This window comes from Mercenaria mercenaria, chromosome 12, assembly GCF_021730395.1.
Source record: "Mercenaria mercenaria strain notata chromosome 12, MADL_Memer_1, whole genome shotgun sequence".
NCBI classification, from domain to species: domain Eukaryota; kingdom Metazoa; phylum Mollusca; class Bivalvia; order Venerida; family Veneridae; genus Mercenaria; species Mercenaria mercenaria.
The window spans coordinates 75,174,636-75,198,623 of NC_069372.1; the positions used below are offsets into that span (position 1 = coordinate 75,174,636).

Genomic DNA, 23,988 nt, shown 5'->3' on the forward strand with positions numbered 1-23,988 from the left:
TCTGCCTACAATGGACCCATGTTTTAACATAATCATCTCCTATTATTTTTAGTATCGTTTTAATAAAAGGGAGGGTTTACTCTGGGTTTTAGTTTGTAACTAACTAAGGGAATTTTAAATTTATTTTATTTAACTTAAAGGGGAATTTCCATAGTTTTTTATGCCCCCCTTTCTGCGCACCCACACTTTTTATGGAAAAATGAAATGAAATCAAAATTTGTTTTAAACAGTTACAAAAAACTTAGAATGAGGGAATTTTTTAAAGAAAAAACATTTTGATAATTTTTATATAATTAAAGTTGGAAAGGGTTTATGTTTTATTGACAATAATGCCTACAGGGATCTTGCTATTTTTGTGGTTTGTTTTCACACGCATTTTAGTACAAAGACTGTTTTTCATATAATTAAAAAATTTCATTTGTACTGATAAACAAAATCACCTTTCAAATTATTTTTATTCAATTTAAAAAAGAAATTTAAAAATTTTAAAAAATTTTTTTTTAAATTTTAGCAACATACGAACAATTTTGGGGCCCGGGTTTGCGCCATTTCCGCCGAACAGGTGTTTTTTCCCAGCGGCCCCAAAAATAAAAAATTTTTCCGGTGACCCATACATTTTAAACCTTTTTTATGCTCACAATATAATTTCTATACACAAGAAGAAAAAGAAAAAATTTTTTATGAAAAGTTTTTTTTCAAAAAATTTAAAAAAAAAATTCTTCACAAGGGGATTTTTTATTGAAAAAAGTTACAAAAAAATTAAACAATTTTTTTTCATTTTTACCCTTTTGTAAGGGTAATATTACAAGTAGACTATGATTCAAATAATATAAATAATATCTGTAAAAAGAAAAAACCTTTGGCGCCTGGTTAATATTTTGGTTGGTATTTAAAAAAAGCAGAAAATTATAAAAATTTTAAAAATCCTGGGGTTTTTGAACAGTGGGTGGTTCAAACAATTTTTTCACAAAAACAAGCCTGGTGACCATTGTTTTTATTTGTTTTATTGTTTTCAGCACAAATTTTCCACCAAATGTGAATTTAAAAAAAATTCTAGAAAGGAAAAAAAATATAGGAATTCTCTTTAAGTACAATAACTCTGTCTTGAAGAATTTTAGAAATATCCCCTCTTTCATGCTTTATTTTGTAATATTTTAACATATAAATGGTAACGAGGCTCCTGCCGAGTTACCGCCTAAACTTCCCGAGAGCCTGAAATTTTAAAAATTTTTAAAAAATTGAAAGGGGAAATTTAATTTTTTTATTAATGATAGATAGCATGAAAGAAATGTACAAATTAAGAAACATCCTTATGTTAATTTTCCCTTTTTGGGGGGGCAAACAAAACCCCTTTATCAAAAACCCCTCCACTGAAAAAAAGAAGGGTGTTACAAAAATCCCCTTAAATTTTGCAGGGGGATCTAATCCCCTCTGTATTTTTCCTTTTTTTCATCAAAAATTAAATACAACATTTTCAAATTAAAAGTCATTGCATAAACACGTAAAACGCGCCTTTAAAAAAATAAAATAATTTGGGGCCTGATATCTTATATCATAAGAAAACACAAGGGGGGTTTTGATACCCCCTGCAAATGGTGAAGGGGGTTTTGTAACCCCACATTTTTTCAGTGGAGGGATTTTGATCAAAGGGGGTTTTAATACACTTTCCTTTTTGAACAGTCTTTAAATTTTTAACCTTCATTAAATTTTGCTCTCATCACAAGTGGTTTGGAACATAAATTTAATATACTCCTGTCTTTGTGTTTTTCACAAAACTTGTCCGCACCAAAGTTAACAGTTTTTTTAGCCGATCTTCACCAAACTTTGGGAAAAAAATTTTTGACTAAGTCCTCGGCCAAATTCGATTTCTATCCAAACGGGCCAAAGGGCCTTTGGATTATGGCCCCTTTAATTACAAAATACTGACCCAGTGATACAGTCTTGGTAAAGAATGACCCAGATACATAAAAAGGCGTTTAAATCCAAAACTTACTCCAAAACTATCACATAAAAATTTTTTTTTTTTTAAGGGAGACTCTTCAAATTTTTTTTGTGTCAAAAAAATAAATTTTCAAACAAGGGGGTTATGCCTTTTGAGCTCAGTAGGTGATTTATAACACACCAAGCATGTGCATTTAAAAAAAAAAAATTTTTCCAAGGCCAAAAAAATTTGGGTCGGGCCAAAATTTAGGGTAACATAAAAAAAAACGACTTACTGTCATGAATTTTGGCGTTGTGGGAACAGCCTTTTCAAAACTCCCCAGTTTTAAAAAAAATTTACTTTTCCCAACAAAAAAGGGAATTTAATAACTTGTACAATGAAGATGGCAGTTTAAAAAAGGCAAGCAAGAAATTTAACTGTCTTTTAATAATTTTTGAAATTATCTCCCCTTTAGTCTTCCTTTGATTTTCATTTGCTTCTTTTCCCTCATCTGGTTGGGTTTTTTGTTTCTCAATCTTGTGTTTAAATGGGTTCTGCAGAAAAATATTTTGGGACCAAACATTAAAGTTTCATTAAAATAACCGAGAAAAAAAACAAAAACTAAATGCACCTTTTTTTTGGGAAATGAGTGATTAAACTGATCATTTTCGTTACAAAGGGAACAAGCAAATTCAAAAAACAGTAAAAACCCCGCCAAATAGGGGACTTTTGTGAATGAGGGCACAAAAAGATTTTAAAGATTTTAATTTGTAGATTCACAAGCATTATACTGGACTTTTTAAAGATTTTTGGGGCAAAACAAATGAAAAACTTTTTTCCATTATTTCATATATTTGTTTAAATTTTTTTGAAGACTATTTATGATTCCTTTTTTTTCGTGGGAAAATTTTTGAATTTTGAAATAAACCAGGCAGTATTCTCAAATTTGAAAATTCTAAAAAATGTTAGGGCCCCCCCCACGGGGAAAAATTTGTTTTATTACTGAACACACAAATTACCCTTTTTAGGAATTTTTTTTAAAATAAGGGCAAAAAATATTTAAATTTTCCTACCCCCCCACAATCCATTTTTAAGATTATAGTTCATCCATTCTGGGAACATAAAAATTAAACTTCCCAAAACAAGGAAAAAAACTCCTTTACTGGGGGGGTTTTTTCAGGAAGCCATCAAAACCCAAAATGTTTTGCCCCAAAGGGGCCCTTCTTTCAAAAATTAAAATTTTAAAATTATTCCACGCTTTTTAAAAGAAAATTCCAATTTGTATAAAACATTTTAAATTTTGAAATTTCATACAATCATGTTTAAAAATTTTCATTACTCAGAATTTTTTTTTCGAAATAAAAAAATTGTAAAAAAAATGCTGCGTTTGATAAAGCAAAAAAAAACTTGAAACACTCCATTTAAAAACTTTCAGTTTTAGGGCCCTTTTGGGTCAAAAGTAACACACCTTTCATAAATTTTTTGATATAAAAAAAATAGATGAATGGGTTTTTGACAGCATTAACAAAAATTAACCTAACTCACTCAAGAGATGAGGCATGGTCAAAACTTGATCGTGCCCCATGTGGTTCTTGGGCGATCTGTGTATGAAAAGAATTGGAACCACTGCCTTACCTTGCTGATCAAAAGGTGCAAAAGGGTCTTAACCTTGGTTTTTTCCGAAATCTGGAATTTCCCCAGGGAAAGCAAATTTTTATTTCCTACCCTGTTTTATTTTGATGTAAAAAGAGAATTTAAACCAAAAATTTTAGCCTGTTTGGTGCCATATAACCATTACTGTGTTGGTGTGACGTAAAACCCAAATAAACAAATAAACAAAACTTGATCGTATCATTTTGAGCAATGGTACTCAGGTGAGCGATACAGGGCCATCATGGCCTTCTTGTTCTCAAAATGTAAGGCTAAGCATTAAACAATGAAACAGCAACAAAAATATCCTGAGTTGATGGATTCCTTTTCACACACTCTGAGCCCCCACGCCTGACTTTGGGATTACTTTTCTCGTGTTTTGGGATTATTTTAGGTTTTTAAATTTTGAGAATTTAGTAATATCCCAAATTTTCAGTAACTTGTTTATGGACCTTCCCATTGAAAAAAAAAAGAGGACAACCTTTTTATCATAATATAAATAAGATAAAAATTTTTAAAACAAAATTTTTTTTTTCTTTTTTCGTTGCAATAACTTGTTAAATTACATGGAAAAAAACGTATTTTCTTTTTTCAGCAGCGCAAAAGCAAGAGAGTTAACTTTTTTGCTGATTCTTTTCTTTTTTCCCGTTTAAAATTTACCCCCCTTAGATTCTGAGTGAGGCAAAAGGGGCCGTATTTAATGTTTCCAAGGGTCTTTCTTTAAACGTCTTTAAATTTTTGTTAATATTGGTGTACTGTCCCAAGGGATTACCATTTTTTTTTTTAAAAACTGAAAAGGTTTTGCGTTTTAAACTTTGTAACACCAGATACATATTTTTCTATATTATCACAGACTGACAACCTAAACACAGAGCGTGCTACCTCACATTGGGCCCCATATGTTGTCATGCCACTGGAAAAAAAAAGGGGGCAAGAAATAGGGAAATCCTGCTGTCCCTCACACTGTTCCAGTCCATAACTCTGCCCCCATGAGGGTTTTTAAAAAACTTGGCACAAATGTTCCCCATAAAATAATTGGGCTGCTCAAAACACGCCCCCTAGCTCCAAAGGTCAAGGGCACTTTAAGGTAAAGGTCAGTTAAAACCCCCCACCAAACAAACACATTTAAAAAACCACCTTTCGAATTTGGTCTTTTTTTATCTTTCTGGTGACTTTTAAATCAGCTTTGAACACATTTTGTTTATATCTTATTTTTAATTTCTACAAAATGAAAGGACAAGAGTTCAAAAAATATGAAGGCCTTTCTTAAATATATTTCAGGTGTAAGTGCCTTATGCAGCCATACAGATTTGGGGCCGTGCTTTGCCAAGAAGAAAAGGGCCCCCAAAAATTGGGGATCTAAGGAAAAAAGATAGATAAACAAAAAATAAAAACAGCAGCTCGCCGCAGAAATTTTTGCTTTAAAGACTTTTTCTGTATCTGATGAGGACTTTATCTACATTAAAGTTGAGTAATTTTTTTAGCCCACCATCATCAATGTGGGGTATTAAAATCCTGCGTCCGTTCAGTCCATCCATCCGTCCTTAACAATTTTTCCGTTATCGCATCTCCTCAAAGCTACGGTGGGGTTAGACCAAACTTTTCAAATGAGTTTGACCCTAGGTGCCCCCTGAAAAACAGACTGGGGTTTAGCAAAAATAAGTGATTATGGCCCTTTTTTTATTTCTAAATTTAAAATAGTTATATAGGGAAAAACTTTTAAAAACCCTTTTGTCCAAAAACCCCAGAGCCCCGGCTTTGTATTTGGTCTGAACATCACTAGTGGTCCTCTACCGATGATTTAATTTTTTTTTCCCCGGGGTCTAATATGGCCCCCCCCCAGGGGTCACGGTTTTATAGACTTAATAGGGAAAAAATTTAAAAACCCTTTTTCAAACCAAGGGGTTAGGGGTTTGAATTAATGTGACCAACTAGGGGCTTTTACAAAGATTGTTCAAATTACCCCCCCAAGGGGCAAATATGTCCCCCCCGGGGGGCACAGGGTTTTCATAGAATATATAGGGAAAAACTTTTAAAAATTTTCTTGTCCAAACCCCAAAGCCAGGGGGTTTTGGGATTTGTAAATTTGCATCAAACTAGGGTTTTCTACCAAGTTTTTTTAAATTATCCCTCTAGGGCAAATAGACCCCGCCCGGAGGGCACAGGTTCATTAGACTTTATAAGGGAAAACTTTTAAAAACTTCTTTTCAATAACCTAACATTCAAAAATTTAACCCGTAGGTTTTGATGGCAACTGAACCTTGACATGATTACCTTTTTTTACCCTTACCTACTTCACATTTCTGTTTCACAGCCCTTTAAATTTTGACCACATGCTATTTTTTTTATGAAACAAACTTTTACCTTGACTTGACCTTCTTTCACATTTTTTTGCCCACCACACAATGGGGGGCTATTTAAACACCTCATCCGTGGCCGTCGTCCTTTTCCCCCCCTCCGTCCCCCATTCCGTCCGTCCTTCCGTTAAAAAATTTCTCGTTATCCATCTCCTAAAAACTACCAGGGGGGTTTTTTACCAAACTTTTTCTAATATGTATTGGGACCCTAATTGTTCCCCCTGAAATCAACTTTCAACAATTTTTGAATTTGTTAGGCCCTTTGTTTATTTCTATAATTTTTCATAGATTTTTTATAGGGAAAAACTTTGAAAAACTTCTTTCCAAAACCACAGAGCCCAGATCTTTGATATTTGGTATAACATCATTTAGGGTCCTCTACCCAAATGATTCAAAAATTTCCCGGGGCTAATAGGCCCCGCCCCCCGGGGGGCACATGGTTTTAAAACTTATAAAGGGAAAAAAATTTGAAAAACCCCTTGTTTAAAACCACAGGGGGCCCAGGGGTTTGATATTTTGTATGTGCAAACCCTCTAGTGGTCTTCTATAAAATTTTCAAATTATCCCCCAGGGGCAAATATGGCCCCCCCCCGGGGGGCACATGGTTTACATAGACTTATATAGGGAAAAACCTTGAAAATCTTCTGGTCCAAACCACAAAGCCTAGGGCTTTGGCATTTGTAATGTAGCATCATCTAGTGGTTCTCTACCAAGTTTGTTCAAATTATCCCCCAAGGGTCAAATATGGCCCCGCCCTGGGGGTTACATGGTTCATATAGACGTGTATAGGGAAAAGCTTTTAAAATTTTCTTGTCAATAACCTACAACATTCAGATTTGGACCACATGTATGGTTTTGAGTGGCAAGATGAACCTTGATATGAGTTGACCTTGATTTTGACCTAGTGACCTACTTTTACATTTCTGTAGCTACAGCCTTCAAATTTGGACCACATGCATAGTTTTGTGCACTGAAAAAGACTTTGACCTTGACGTTGACCTAGTGACCTACTTTCACATTTTTGAAGGTACAGGCTTCAAATTTGGACCACATGCATAGTTTCATGTTCTGAAATGAAATTTGACCTTGATTTTGACCTAGTGACCTACTTTCACATTTCTCAAGCTACAGCCTTCAAATTTGGACCATATGCATAGTTTTGTGTACCGAAACAAACCTTGACCTTTTCATTGATCTAGTGACCTACTTTCACATTTTTGAAGGTACAGGCTTCAAATTGGGACCACATGTATAGTTCTGTGTTCCGAAATAAAAATTGACCTTGATTTTGACCTAGTGACCTACTTTCACATTTCTCGAGCTACAACCTTCAAATTTGGACAACTTGCATAGTTTTGTGTACCGAAATGAACTTTGACCTTAAGATTGACCTAGTGACCTACTTTTACATTTCTATAGCTACAGGCTTCAAATTTAGACCACATGCATAGGATTGTGTAACGAAACAAACTTTGACCTTGACATTGACCTAGTGACCTGCTTTCACATTTTTGAAGTTACAGGCTTTAAATTTGGACCACATGCATAGATTTGTGTTCTGAAGTGTAATTTGACCTTGATTTTGGCCTAGTGACCAACTTTCACATTTCTCAAGCCGCAGCCTTCAAATTTGGACCACTTGCATAGTTTTGTGTACCGAAATAAACTTTGACCTTAAGATTGACCTAGTGACCTACTTTCAAATTTCTCAAACTACAGCCTTGAAACTTGATGCACATGCATAGTTTTGTGTACGAAGAACTTTGTCCTTGAAATTGATCAAGTGACCTACTTTCACATTTCTCAAGCTACAGCTTTCGAATTTGGACCACATGCACAGTGTTGTGTACGGAAATGAAATTTGACCTTGAGCTAGTCATTAAGTCTTGAAATTTGGAACACTCAAAAATGGCACATTGGTGGGCGCCAAGATCACTCTGTGATCTCTTGTTGAAGGTACAGGCTTCAGATTTGGACCACATGCATAGTTTCTTGTTCCAAAATGAAATTTGACCTTGATTTTGACCTAGTGACCTACTTTTACATTTCTCAAGCTACAGCCTTCAAATTTGGACCACATGCATAGTTCTGTGTTCCTAAATAAAATTTGACCTTGATTTTGACCTAGTGACCTACTTTCACATATCTGTAGCTACAGCCTTCAAATTTGGACCACATGCATAGTTTTGTGCACTGAAAAAAAACTTCGACCTTGACATTGACCTAGTGACCTACTTTCACATTTTTGAAGGTACAGGCTTCAAATTTGGACCACATGCATAGTTTCGTGTTCCAAAATGAAATTTGACCTTGATTTTGACCTAGTGACCTACTTTCACATTTCTCAAGCTACAGCCTTCAGATTTGGTCCACATGCATAGTTTTGTGTACCGAAACAAACTTTGACCTTTACATTGACCTAGTGACCTACTTTCACATTTTTAAAGGTACAGGCTTCAAATTTGGACCACATGCATAGTTCTGTGTTCCGAAATAAAATTTGACCTTGATTTTGACTTAGTGACCTACTTTCACATTTCTCGATCTACAGCCTTCAGATTTTGACGACTTGCATAGTTTTGTGTACTGAAATGAACTTTGACCTTAAGATTGACTTGGTGACCTACTTTCTTATTTCTGTAGCTACAGGCTTCAAATTTAGACCACATGCATAGGATTGTGTACCGAAACAAACTTTGACCTCGACATTAACCTAGTGACCTTCTTTCACATTTTTAAAGGTACAGGCTTTAAATTTGGGCCACATGCATAGATTTGTGTTCTGGAGTGTAATTTAACCTTGATTTTGACCTAGTGACCTACTTTCACATTTTTAAAGGTACAGACTTCAAATTTGGACCACATGCATAGTTCTGTGTTCCGAAATAAAATTTGGCCTTGATTTTGACCTAATGACGTACTTTCACATTTCTCGAGCTACAGCCTTCAAATTTGGACCACTTGCATAGTTTTGTGTACCGAAATGAACTTTGACCATAAGATTGACCTAGTGACCTACTTTCACATTTCTGTAGCTACAGGCTTCAAATTTAGACCACATGCATAGGATTGTGTTCCGAAACAAACTTTGACCTTGACATTAACCTAGTGACCTACTTTCACATTTTTATAGGTACAGGCTTTAAATTTGGGCCACATGCATAGATTTGTGTTCTGAAGTGTAATTTAACCTTGATTTTGACCTAATGACCTACTTCACATTTCTCAAGCTACAGCCTTCAAATTTGGACCACTTGCATAGTTTTGTGTATCGAAATAAACTTTGACCTGAAGATTGACCTAGTGACCTTTCAGATTTCTCAAACTACAGCCTTCAAACTTGATTCACATGCATAGTTTTGTGTACAATGAACTTTGTCCTTGAAATTGATCTAGTGACCTACTTTCACATTTCTGTAGCTACAGCTTTCGAATTTGGACCACATGCATCGTGTTGTGTACGGAAATGAAATTTGACCTTGAGCTAGTCAGTAAGTCTTGAAATTTGGAACACTCAAAAATGGCACATTGGTGGGTGCCAAGATCACTCTGTGATCTCTTGTTAAAAATAAACTTTTTATGAAAGATTTGCATGCTGATATCTTTAATATCAAAAACAAGCGGCGTTTGTTGTTATTTTGCTTGCTAATCATGACTTGCATTTTAAATTTGCCAGTATCATTAAAATGATTTGTGAATGCCCGACTTTTAATATCCTTGCTATAAATTTTATAAAAAAGGACTTTGTAAACTGTCTGTAAGATTGTTTAAGAGATAGTTGCAGGAAAAATACTGTGTCTCAGAGAGGACCTTGTTTAATGGTTTTGTAAAATATAGACCTTTGTCATCGCTTCTGTAAGAAGAAAGAACTAGCTAAAGAGTTGATGAAATAAAAAACTTGGATCTTTTTCCATGGTATATGACCTTTTTGTGTTGATTTGCCATAAAATGCAACTCACTCACTCTGCATAATGACAAATGCCTATTTTTTAAACAGATGCATTATTTAAGGACTTTGTCCTCTTTTCATGCTTTCAACTGAGTCATTGATCAAAATCTAGAGGAAACTAGTCTTGGTTCTCTTTCCAAAACACAAAATTTCCATGTTAAACAAATGTTGAAATAAAGCCCTTGATCCTCTTTCTTTTATGCAAAATCCCTTAATAAAACTTAGCGAAACAACTAAGTCCTCTTTCTGTTACACAAAATTTGTCTTATATGGAATAAAATATTGTGAAATAAAGAACTAAGTCCTCTTTCGGTTGCACTAAACTTGTCCTATGTGGAATAAAATTGGTACTCTTTCTGTAACACAAAAGGACCTTGCTAAAGCATTGTGAAATTAAAAGAACTTGGTTTTCTTTCTATTACACGAAGGACAAGTTCCATTATTTCACTTTCTAATGAAGGCATTCTGTGTTCACAGAAAAAGGACCTAGCCATTAACATTTTCCACTAAAACTAATTAGTGAAAGGAAGGGCTTGATTGTCAAGTTACAAAAATATCCTTGCTTAGGAGTTTGTAAATTTATGGATATAGTCCCCATTCTGTGTCATTAAAGCTCTTACTATAAAGAAAGTCTTCCTCAAAAGGTTCTGAAATGGACAGATTGAATAGAGGACTTTTGTCTGCCTGTAAATCTTGTTGAGCTCTTATTCAGTGTTCATAATTATGCAAAATGTACTTCAGGGCTTCATTGGTCAAATGCTTAACATTGCTAATTTCGAATCACTGCTTCACGTCCCCATCGGTTCGAAACCTGTCTTAAGAGTGTTGCATTTATTCATGTGAGGAAGACAGAAAGTGTGCTTAATGAATCTGGGCTTCATTCTATCATGGGAATTGTGGTACAGTACAGAATCATTAGCATTTGTACATAAAGCATATGTTAATCCCTTCTTTAGTTGTCAATAAAATCAGGATGTAGAACTTCCACACAGCTTAAAAGATGCTAAACAACTAAGAAAATTGGCACCTTCTTTCAGGACATATAAGATCAGTTGTGTTGTTGTTTTCCTCATGGCTTCTGAGAAATGACATGGCAGTTATATGTTTTTTGTAATGAATTCTCAGGTCTGTTGTAAACCTCTTTCGTTAGACAAACAGGAGAGAATGGAATAAAAAAGTAACAGACTTGAAGAAGAACTTAATAATCAAGCAGACTGAGATTAATTGTTCCAGGGAAAGACACTTTCCTCCATCTAATTAAGGCATGAGGGTGATTACATTTCTGTCTGTACTTTGTTGTTGGTGTTTATCTTCAGATTTTGTTGATTCTTTAGATTTGTATTTTTATTATGTTTGAGATTTCACGGGTAACTCTAAATAATTTTTGTACACAGGTGTAATATCATAAAATACAGGTCAAATTTGACTTTGGCTACAAACCACAATTTTTTTTTGACATAGTTATGGCCCCTTTTTAACTTAAAATTTGCCATATTTCTCTGACAAGGCCTTATTGTGGGGGTATTATTCATCACTCCTGTGACGGTTCTAGTTTAATATATAAATAGACTCTAGTAGGCATCCGCATTAGCATTGATGGAGTCTTTTGTTTAGGTCTACTTTTACTTCAAAACTGTGAAACTGTGAACATTGAAACTTTGCACACTTGTTTCACATAATCAATTGCACAAGTAGGCCAAGAACCATAACTAGCATGCATTTTCTAAGAATTATGTTTCCCCATATTTGATTTTGTCTTTGTTGCCTGTCTGTCATAAAAGATTTTTAGAACTACTAAGAAAAAACCAGTTAACACTTTGTTGGCCTTATTTTCTATCAGATCTTAGTATGAAACCTGGTCAGAATGGGTGTCTTAATGAAATCTAGGTCAGGTTATAAGCCATATATTAAGCATAGTCAGAATGTCATTTTTTTTAGACCTAGGTCTTGTATGGTAAACATAAGGTTAGGTGAATAAAACATGACCTTCATGGCTTTTTTGTTGCAGTGAAGGATTGCAAAGGAATTTGTAATAACAGATGGCAAAAACTTCAGCAATAAAGGTTGAAAAAGACTGTTGTAGTAAAAAATGGCAAAGACTTGTCCAGTGAAAGGTTGCAAATAGTTTTGTAATATTTAACCCTTAGCCTGCTAAATTTCTAAAATGGACTGGTCCATCATTCAATTTGAGCAATATTATTTATCATTTGAGGGGGTGTTCACTGAAAATTTACTGATTGAGTAGCGAACAGTGCAGACCATGATCAGACTGCACGGATGTGCAGGCTGATCTTGGTCTGCACTGGTCGCAAAGGCAAGACCACTTGCCGCCAGCAGGCTAAAGGTTAAGCATGGCATTGACATTTGATTTTTAATCCCCTGCAACTAGTGGTGGGGGGTTATAGGAATGGTCTCCGTCCATGCGTCCGTACATAACATTTTGTGTCCGCTCTGTATCTCCTAAACCCCTTGAAGGATTTTCATGAAACTTGGGTCAAATGATCACTTCATCAAGACAATATGCAGAACTCACGAGTCAGCCATGTTGGCATATGGTCAAGGTCACAACTCAAAGTCAAAGATTTGAGCCTTCCATTTTGTGTTCGCTCTGTTATAATCTCTTAAACCACTTGAGGGATTTTCATGAAACTTGAGTCAAATTATCACCTCATCAAGATGATGTGCAGAACTAATGAGTCAGCCATGTCGGCTCAAGGTCAAAGTCACAACTCCAGGTCAAAGGTTTAAGCCTTCAATTTTGTGACCACTCTGTGAGTATCTCCTAAACCCCTTGATGGAATTTCACGAAACTTGGGTCCAATGATCACCTCACCAAGACGATGTGCAGAACCCATGAGTCAGCCATGTTGGTGCAAGGTCAAGGTCACAACTCAAGGTCAAAGGTTTGAGCCTTCCATTTTGTGTCCGCACTGTATCTCCTAAACCCCTTGAAGGATTTTCAAATTCATTTATGTCATCATACATGGACTATAAGATATACTTAACAGCATCAATGCTTCCACCCAATACCATCAACCCTTTCACTATCCATAATGGCGGCGGGGGATATAGCTGTCTTTTAGACTGCCTTTTATAATGAAAAAATGGTATTGCCTTTTGACATAAGAAATGGCAATGACATTTGTAATAAAGAATGGTAAAGCCTTTGTACATAAGTGATTGCAATGACATTTGCATTAAAGGGTGGTAAAGTCTTTTGACATGAGTGATTGCAATGACATTTGCATTAAAGGGTGGTAAAGTCTTTTGACATGAGTGATTGCAATGGCATTTGCAATAAAGGGTGGTAAAGTCTTTTGACATGAGTGATTGCAATGACATTTGCATTAAAGGGTGGTAAAGTCTTTTGATATGAGTGATTGCAATGACATTTGCATTAAAGGGTGGTAAAGTCTTTTGACATGAGTGATTGCAATGGCATTTGCAATAAAGGGTGGTAAAGTCTTTTGACAAGGTGTTTTGCAATGTCATTTGTAATGAAGAATAGCAAAGCCTTTTGGCATAAAAGATTGCTATGCCATTAATTTTGTAATAAAGGATGGTAATTAAAGCATTTTGATATAAGAACAGCCTGTATAGTTAATAGATGCAATATATCTTTGCTCAGAATTTAGTAATAGAGTTGTCTTTTTTGTTGAAACACAAAAACTTGTGTGCCAGAGTAGAATAAAGTATGTTAGTTAAAGAAAAAGTCTGTGCTCAAGAACTGATGAAGTACAGAACTTGATCACCTAAATTCTGTTATCAAAACATCATTGCTAAAGAATTAATAAAATATTGATAGATTTAGTCCCAATTATTTGCCACAAAAGCAGGTGCTGAAAAAAGGCCTCTTTCTGTAACACAAAACACCCTTGCTATGGAGGTTGGATAATTAAGGCGCTTTGAATATTGTATTTTTTGTGTGTCAGTGAAACATGCTGAACTGATGTTAATATGATTTTCTGATTATATATGATTGTAACATGAGCATTTTGTTTCAGTGTGGATACAATAATGTATTATATGCAGTTTCCTGTGAAATATGAAGTATTTATTCATTTATCCTGCTAGCAAAATGGACTGGAAGTGGTCAATAAATTCAGGATGTAGAATTTCCGGATAGCTTCAGAATGATAGACAAATAGAAAGTTGCCGTTTTCTTTTACAACTTACAGGGTCAATTGTATATAGTTTTCATCAGACAGCTGAGTAGTAACATGGCAGTTATATGTTTTTATATAATTATGGATGGCACACTCTTGTAAAGATTTCTCAAGTCTGTTATAAAAGTCGGTTGTTAGACAAATTGGATAGAATGGAACCATAAAATAACAGAATTCAAAGTACTAGCTTTCAAGCAGACAGATATTAATTGTTCTAAGGAAAAGCACTTTTCTCTATCCAATTAAGGCATGAGCATGATTACACTTCTGTCTGTATTTTGTTAATGGTGTTAGGAAAGGTATGTTTCCAGTTGTACTTTCTACCTTTTTAGCTTACCTGATACCTGGGTAATGAACAGAACTGAAGAGCAGAAGAGCTGTGAACTATGTCATGAATGGATCCAAAATTTTGGGTTGGAAAGCATGGGTGTGGAATTCCTATGCCCAGCTTGTCCAACTCGGGACTTTTTCACTGCGGACAAGTGTGTTTTTTCATTTCATTTGTCCGTGGACAAGCATAAATTTTCAGGTGTAAAAATGACAATAGGGAAGGATAATTTAGAAACACTGTTAATTCAAGTTTATACAGTTTATAAAATTATTTAACATACGAAACGAAACAAAAGTTTTACCCGCCGAGAGCATCTTGATTGCTGCAGGTTTGGGAAAACCATACACTTGCGTCTTAATTTAGCATCTCTTTCCACATTCTGATCTTTATCTCAGTCTTTTGTGATTTTGCACTCTGTATAGAAACCAGAATCGTTAATAATTTTCACAAACTTTTGGACAACTTTGTCTGCCGACAAAAATGAGAGTCTGCACTCAACAGTCAGGCAAAAACAAAAATAAAAAGCACAAACAGCTGGTGAGTACAAGTCAGAAAGTATATTTAGTCCTGATTTGGCTCACATAGGCAGTACTTCGGGTATTTCTGTTAAGTCATGTTCCACTGCCTCGCAGACGTGACTTAAAGACCTGCTCCAGTCCTACCTTTTAACCTTAAATTCTCACTGAAAAAGCATAAAAATCCTGACTATGAACAGTGACGCCTATCAAAATAGAGTCTATTTTATATAAAATTCTATATAAAATAACTGTGGTTTTGCATGCTAAAGTGATGTGCGTGGTCATTAACTGTTACCTATTGTAATCATGGGTTGCATACACACGATAGAATTTGAATAGCCATGGAGCAGGGCTTTAAATTCAGACTAAAGCGTTGGGAGCTTATTTTTGTCACAGTTACAGTATTATTGTCACAGTTACAGTAATACACTGTATTATGTTTGCCTTTGTCACTACCTGTAGATCATTGTCCGAAATAAAGAATCATTGGCAGTTTCATTCAGGTTTTAATATTGAAAATTCAGGCAAGTAAATTTTTACTGTGGACAAGTAGATTATTGGGATTTCCGCAGCCCTGGAAAGAGGGACAGTGCGACTGTTTTTGCACTGTATATTACTTAAATTAAGACATGCGATTGAATCAAGCTGAAAATGTCATGCTTTTAGCTGCAGTTAAAATGAATATCAATCCCTGAATAAATTTAATGATTATGTTATATGAGCAGAGTGTTTTTGTTTGTTGCTGTTGCCTAGGAATAATACCTAAGGTGGTTGTAATGTAATTATGATTTGGAGCGGAGTAAGGAAAAACCTGCATATGCTTCAAGCTTTCATTGTCATAGGAGTATGGCTTTTGTGGTATTAATTATATGAAATTATAATGTGTGAGGGAAGTAAAAAGAACATATACAGGTATCATGCTATTAGATTTCGCCTTTCTCTTGTAAAAATATAACAGTTAATTCTAACTATAGAGAAGAGTATGCACCTCTTGGTAGTGATATGTCTTTATGATGTGGGAGTGAAGCGAACAGAAAATTTACTTTAAGTGCAATGAAGGGAATTCCATGCATCCATGTAACTAGTTACAATGAAAAATGCAAATGAAATAAACTGAAATATATATATATATTTATTTTATGCTAACTAATGAAATACTGTATTCTATCAGTTAAATATTTTCATATCTCATCGCTCACACTGTGAAAATATGGAATCTATATTTTCACACTGTGAGAGATATGAGCTCCGCCCCCTCATACATTGTGTATGAATTTTAAATTATTTGCTTAAAACAGGATGAAAATTATAGTCGCGTTTTGTTCTTTATAGTATATTTCTCGATTCAAATTATTTTACTTAAAGAGAATTTCATACAGTTATGCAGCAAAATATAAAACAAAATGGAACTTTGTTGCATGCGTCTTTATAACGTCACATCAGTCTGAGTCTGTCTGTTTACGCGGTCTGTTTCCCGGCTGAGATTAAAACAGTTGCAAAATGCATTTCTCACGTAATTGGCTAAATAAAAAAATTGTTGTTTTCGTGATTGGATTTCACTCGAAGTGAGAAATTTTCACTTTTGCACTGCGTAAAGCGCTCGTGAAATATTTGAAATTTCTCACTTCATGAGATATATTCCATATCACTCAAAAAAAAATATCCTCTATATATATTGCTTAATGCACTATACCTTTCTTAAATAGAAGAATTATCTCTCAGTTTGACACAAAAGGTATAGTGGGTAGATTCAAATGATGAATACATTTTGCCTAGAGGCATAGTCGCTGTTCAGGTAGAAGGAAGCTATCGATTTAAATTTATGCGTCGGAAGCTATCAGCATTGTTAAGGCAGTCAGGTAGCTATCGCATTGTTAGCAGTCAGGAAGCTATCAGATTTTAGGCATATGAACGCTGTAAATATTGTTAAGGTAGCCTAAACTTTAAAGGTAGTAGAAAGCTGTAAATTTGTTCAGTTAGTGGGAAGCTGTAAAATTGGTTAAGGAGTCATGAAGCTGTAAAATTGTTAGGTGTCAGAGATGTATTAATTTGTGAGAGGAATATACTACATTTTTTAAGGTAGTTCAGGAAGCTATTAGCATTTGTTAAGGTAGATTGGGGAAGCTGTTAGCTTTTGTAAAAGTAGTCAGGGCAGCTAGCAACATTTTGTGGTAGTCAGGGAAGCTATCAACATTTGTTAAAGTAGTCATGGAAGCTTCAGTATTTGTTAAGGTAGTCTGAAGATGCTATAACATTGGTAGTGTCAGGGCAAGCTTAACATTTGTTAGGTAGTCAAAGGTACTTAAACATTTGTTAAGGTAGCATGAACACTTACTTCTGTAAAGGTAGTCAGGGAGCTATTAACTTTTATGAAGATAATAGGGACCTACATTTGCTAAGGTAGTTCAGGGAAACTATCAACATTTGTAAGGTAGTCAGGGAAACCTATCAGACTTTGCTAAAGGTAGTCAGGAACTATCAACATTTGCTAAGGTAGTCAGGGAAACCTATCAACATTTGTTAAGGTAGTCAGGAACTATCAACTATTTGTTAAGGTAGTCAGAGAAACTATAACATTTGTTAAGGTAGTCAGGGAAACCTATCACATTTGTTAGGTAGTCAGAAGAACTATCAAACATTTGTTAAGGTAGGCAAGGAACCTATCAACATTTGTTAAGGTAGTCAGGAAACCTATCAACATTTGCTAAGGTAGTCAGGAAACCTATCAACATTTGCTAAGGTAGTCAGGAAACCTATCAACATTTGCTAAGGTAGTCAGGAAACCTATCAACATTTGTTAAGGTAGTCAGGGAACCTATCAACATTTGCTAAGGTAGTGAGGGAAGCTATCAATATTTGTGAAGGTAACTAGGGAAATTTCAACATTTATTAAGGTGGTTAAGCATATTTTGGGACATTTGATAGAAATGAAGTAACAGTGTATAAAATTGGCTGACATTTGTATTTGCTAAAAATGTGATTTGGCAAAAAAAAAAAACACTTAGGATGTGGTCTTTTCTTTTATGTATAAAAGCCATGCTTACAGCATGCATGCCAAACCAGGTATTTTCCAAAATAGCCTACCTTCTTACACTATGGAAGTTTGAAATTGACCACTGAGCACAAACTGTGTTAGTGAAGCTAAAACCCTAGCAAAACAAAACATATTCACTTACAGAAACAGAAAAAAACTTATAATACATTCGCATGTCTTCTTTTGTGCAATTCATATGATTTGCATGACCATTGAAATATGTTTTTAAAATTTTAAATTGCTTGAAAAATTGCTGATTAATTTTTGTCATTGTTGCTAGGAAGATTGATTTAGGACAAAGTGTGTCTCTTCCATGTATACATCTTACATTTACAAAATCTGTCAAATCTGATACAGCTCAATTCAGTAATTCAGTTATTGCATGAGCAATGAATAGTGATCACTTTTCTGTAATATCTGGCACAAGGCTGATTGAATAAATGCTTGCAACAGGACAATATAAATTGGATATTGATGAGATCTGGGCAGCAGAAGATAAAAGACTGATCTTTCTAGTGTAGCCATGTCTGGTGCTTGATTGTGTGATTTAGATATGGGACATGTTCATTTAATTAGCGACTAGGTACAGAAAGATTATGTGTTGTAGGCCTTGTATTTATTGCAAAACATTTTGGTCAGTAAATAACAACTTTAATGTTACCTTGATATTAATTAATGACATGTTTTGAATTTACATGTTACATTTTGCCAAGATTTTAGTAAAGATATTATCTAATTGTTATTAATTGTGACACCTTATATAAATTGCCAGTCCATAAATTATGTTGTTGACTGGTCTATAGCTTGTCACAAAATTTTGCTGTTCTGAAGTCAGAACTTGATGTAAAAAATATGAAAGATTATTTCTGATGTCATTTAAGAAAACATATATTGAATGACTTGCCAATCAATAGAGATAGAGAATAGAATAAACTTGTGTGATAATGAATGGCAAAGACTTTTAAAGAAATTAATAGCAAAGACATTTGAAATAGAGGATAAAAAAGGCATGTGCAACAATGAATGGCAAATACTTTTGCAACTATTAATGGCAAAGACTTTTGCAATAGAGGATAAAAAATGCTTGTGCAACAATAAATGGCAAATACTTTTGCAACAATGAATGGCAAAGACTTTTGCAATAGAGGATAACAAATGCTTATGCAACAATGAATGGCAAAGACTTTTGCAATAGAGGATAAAAAATGCTTGTGCAACAATGAATGGCAAATACTTTTGCAACAATGAATGGCAAAGACTTTTGCAATATAGGATAACAAATGCTTGTGCAACAATGAATGGCACAGACTTCTGCAATAGAGGATAAAAAAGGCTTGTGCAACAATGAATGGCAAAGACTTATGCAATAGAGGATAAAAAAGACTTTTGCAACAATGAATGGTAAATACTTTCGAAACAATGAATGGCAATGTCTTTTCCAACATTGAATGACAAAGTCTTCTGCAACAATGAATGGCAATGACTTTTGCAACAATGAATAGCAACGGCTTGTGCAACAATGCTTGGCAAAGACTTTCACAGTAATGAATGGCAAAGACTTTCACAATAATGAATGGCAAAGACTTTTGAAGAAATAAACTTCAAACACTTTTGAAATAGAGGGGGAAAAAGGCTTGTGCAACAATGAGTGGCAAAGACTTTTGCAGTAATGAATGGCAAAGACTTCTGCAATAGATAATAACAAAGGCATGTGCAACAATGAATGGCAAAGACTTTTGCAACAATGAATGGCAAAGACTTCTGCAATAGAGGATAACAAAGGCATGTGCAACTATGAATGGCAAAGACTTTTGCAACAATAAATGAATGGCAAAGACTTCTGCAATAGAGGATAACAAAGGCATGTGCAACAATGAATTGCAAAGACTTTTGCAACAATGAATGGCAATGACTTTTGAAATAGAGGATAACAAAGGCATGTGCAACAATGAATGGCAAAGACTTTTGCAACAATGAGTTGCAAAGTCTTCAGTACACAGTGCAGTATTGACTGGATATCTATGTGAAATGGTTAATAGAGTTTCAACAATTTCTTTCTGCACTGGGTTTTCATATGTTTCCTATAAGAAAACAATACCTTGACAGATTATCACGAAACGTTTTGTTCTGTTTGGCATTCTTGTGTATTATATATATATATTCTATAATACGTCTTTTGTTCAAACTGATAGACAGTATAACGCTTCATCAACTTGATCAAGTTCTTATCTTTGATTGACTGATGAAACTAAATTTGGAAAAATCCTTTTTGATTTTTAGTTCTGAACAATGTCATAACATTTTGCAGACATATATACCACACAAATTTAGTCGATTAGTGTAAAAATATCAGACATATATACCACACAAATTTAGTCGATTAGTGTAAAAATATTAAAAATAATACCAGGAAAACCCATCTATGGTCATTTCCATTGTTTCTTAACATAAAACAGTCATAACATTCTTATTTAGTACTAGTTTTTTCCCTCTGAATAGACTTGAATTCTTATCAGGTTCATTAGATATCAATTTATCACAATTAAAGCTTGATATTAATGAAAGCATTATAAACCCAGGTGCCTGTATATTTCTCAACATTGATTTTCAGTTGATATGCTGACATTTAATCCACATAGATAAAATATCATTCACAGAGTAAATCAGTGCCACAGGAGAGCTAGTTCAGCACATACATGTAATGTAACGATTTCTCACTTCTTCTCTCTGTTAATTAATGAACTTTGGGATAATTAGATAAATCTGTGTTATTCCTATCCACGATATATGAGACATTTTTTGACAAGATCGTTTGCCAGCAGACAACAAATTGGGAGTCAGAAAGAACAAGATTTCAACAGCTAGTTCAAGTAGAATTTTTGTTCGCGATCACCAAAGATTTTTGTCTCAGAAGTAATCTGGGCTCGTAATGTTCTCTTATTGAATTCTCTCCTGATAAAAGGATTACTGTGGATATGAAAGGACTGCTTGAATATCATAATACTTTGTGTAACTTTAATGTTATATTAAATAATGAGCAGTTTTTTATTCAAATTATGTGACAGTTCAGTCTGAATTATTCGTTTGTAGGATACAGGTGCTTTAATTACACAGCTGAAAAAAAGTGCACTATTTTATGTGTAATTTTTTAAGTTAACTTACAATAAAGCATGTAATAAAGAGCTTTCAGATGTAATACTGTATGAGACCAGTGTTATAAGCAAAAATTAAATGGTAAATGAATAAAAAATTAAATACTTGATGGACCAACAGTGCAGTGCATGCGCGCAAACTTAATTGGACAGTGATTTTACTACACTGGAGGACTGTAAAAGTTGAAAATTTGATCAAAGAAGATTTTCATAATGTATATATTTGTGAAATACGCATAATAGATAACAATATTACTGATAAATGCCTAACGGGGAAAACATTCAAATGGGCCTAAGAAGCGACAACGTTTTACATCTAAGGATGTCGGGCTTCTATACTACATGAAATTAAGATGGTATTTTTATAGACTAAACAGAGCATGATAACCAATCATGAAATTCATATTCAGATTAGTTTGTTTTATGAGCTCACATTTCAACAAAGTTAGCAATAGTGGCTTTTGATGATCACGCAGTGTCGAAGTTGTTTAAATGCGTTGGTGGTACTTGAATAGCGTCGTGCCTTAATTGGATTTTAAAAGCTTTTGCTTGTGACTACTCTAGAGGTACATTTTTTCATGAGACTCTTTTAGAAAAGTTGGTCGAATGTTTATCTTGATGATATCTTGGTCAAGCGTTCGAAACATGGATGTCAACTGCGATCAAAAATTTAGGCAGTTAGGTCAAATATTACCATCAAAAAACCTATTGACTCTTAGGAGGCTATTTTTCATGGATACTGTATTGAAAAGTGAGTCCAGATGTTTATCTTGGATTGCTTAATCTAGGTCAAGTTCGAAACTGGGTCAATCTGGATCAAAAATAGGTCAGTAGGTCAAATATAAAAAAACTTGTTCACACTCTAGAGGCATATTTTCTATGTGTTGTTATGAAAATTTGGTCAGAATGTTCTTCTTGATGATATCTAGGTCAAGTTGATACGTGGTCATTATGCGGACAAAAGTTAGGTCAGTAGGTCAAAATAAAAATACTTGTGACTCTCTAGAGGCCATATTTTTCATGGGATCTTCCTTAAGATTATTCAGAATGTTTCTATCTTGATGATATCTAGGTCAATTCTAAACTGGGTCACGTTTGCATCAAAAACTAGGTCAGTAGGTCAAATAATAAAAATAACATTGTGACCTCTCTAGAGGCCATATTTTTCATGTGATCTGTTGAAGTTGGTCAGAATGTTTTCTGATGATATCTAGGTCAAAGTTCGAAAATGGGTCACTGGGTCAAAAACTAGGCCATGTAGTGTTCTAATAAATAGATAAACTTGTGCTCTCTAGGGCCATAATTAGTGATGGTATCTTATGAAAATGGTGGTCAGAAATGTTCACCTTGATGATATGCTAGGTCAGTTTTCGAAACTGAGGTACTGCATTATTACCTGAAGTCAGCAGTCAAATACAAAAAGGACTTGTTAGACCTTTCTAGAGGCCATATTTTTCATGGGATCTGTATGAAATTGGTCAGAATTTTTATCTTGTGAAATTAGGTCAAGTTCAAACTGTCAACTGCGGTCAAAACTTAGTTCAAGTAGGTCTAAAAAAGAAACAACCTTGTGACCTTCTAGAGGCTAACTTTTCAAGGAATCTTCAGAAATTAAGTTAGAATGTTCCCTTGATGATATTGGTCATTTTAAAGCTTGGCAGTGTTTTTAATAACATAGGTCAGTTTTTGGTACAATAACTAAAGCCTTGTGACCTTTAGGGCATATTTTTCATGGGAATATATGAAATTGGTCTGATGTATCTTGATGATATCTAGGTAGGTTTTAAACTGGGTCAACTGCGTTGTCAAAAACTAGGTCAGTAGGTTAAAATGGAAAAACCTTGTTGACCTTCTCATTAGAGGCCATACTTTTGAATGGATCTTCCATGAAAATGGTCAAAGAATGTTCACCTTGATGATATCTAGGTCTTGTACGAAACTGGAGTCACGTGCCTTCAATAACTAAGTCGTAGGTCAAATAATACAAAAATCTTGACCTCTCTAGGGCCTATTTTCAGTGGATCTTCATGCAAAATCTGCAAATAAATTTTTATCTTGAGTATCTAGATCAGATTCAACACTGGTCACAATGAGCTCAAAATAGGTCACAATATCAAATATAGAAAAAAACGACATCATACTAGGTTATAAAACTGGTCTGTGGGGCAGGTGATAGCGATTCAGGACCATTCATGGTCTCTGTTCATATATATCTTAGAGATTCGATTTTCTTCATCAGAAAAGAATTAAGTCATTACACTGTTTAAAGATAAATAAATTGACAGGTTATTTTAATGAAAAAAAATGAAGTTGATTTAAATTGTTTAAGGGGACATTGAAATAGATCAGTCTGCACTTAATAAAATTTAGGAATTTTTGGAAAAAGTGTTTGCTCAGGAGTATGTGACTGACTTCTACATGTAGTAGCATTTATTTTTAGCTCTAGCTCTCCTGAGTACAAAGTGTTCAAGGTGAGCTATTTTGATCACCCTGTGTCTGTCATGCGTCATCAACAATTTGACTGTCAGCACTGTAGAGGTCACAAATTTAGCCCAATCTTAATGAAACTTGTTAGAATATTACCATCAATAAAATTTCAAATAATTTTATTACTTTGTCAACTGGGGTTAAAAACTAGGTCACCAGGTCAATAAATAGGCAAACCCTGTGAACACACTAGAGTCCACATTTTCTACCTCATCTTTGTCAGAATGTTTGTCTCTTTGAAATCTAAGTCAGGTTCAAAACTTGGTTAATCTGAGGTCTTAAATTAAGTCACTAGGTCAAATCATAAAAAAACATTGTTCACACTCTACAGGCGACATTTTCTATTTGTTTTTATAAAACTTTGTCAGAATGTTTTTCTCTATAAAATCTAGGTCAAGTTCGATAGTGGATTATGTAGGTCAA

At 34.4% G+C, this 23,988-nt stretch overlaps 1 long non-coding RNA gene across 1 annotated transcript in view; it reads left to right on the forward strand.

Annotated features, from left to right (window-relative positions):
* LOC128547452 (uncharacterized) overlaps positions 1-4,919 on the forward strand; it is a 60,889-nt gene extending 55,970 nt beyond the window's left edge. Inside the window, exon 3 of the long non-coding RNA XR_008366566.1 lies at positions 4,853-4,919. This is a non-coding gene — a long non-coding RNA (uncharacterized LOC128547452). The remainder of the gene's footprint in view (positions 1-4,852) is intronic.
* The last annotated feature ends 19,069 nt before the right edge of the window (positions 4,920-23,988 follow it).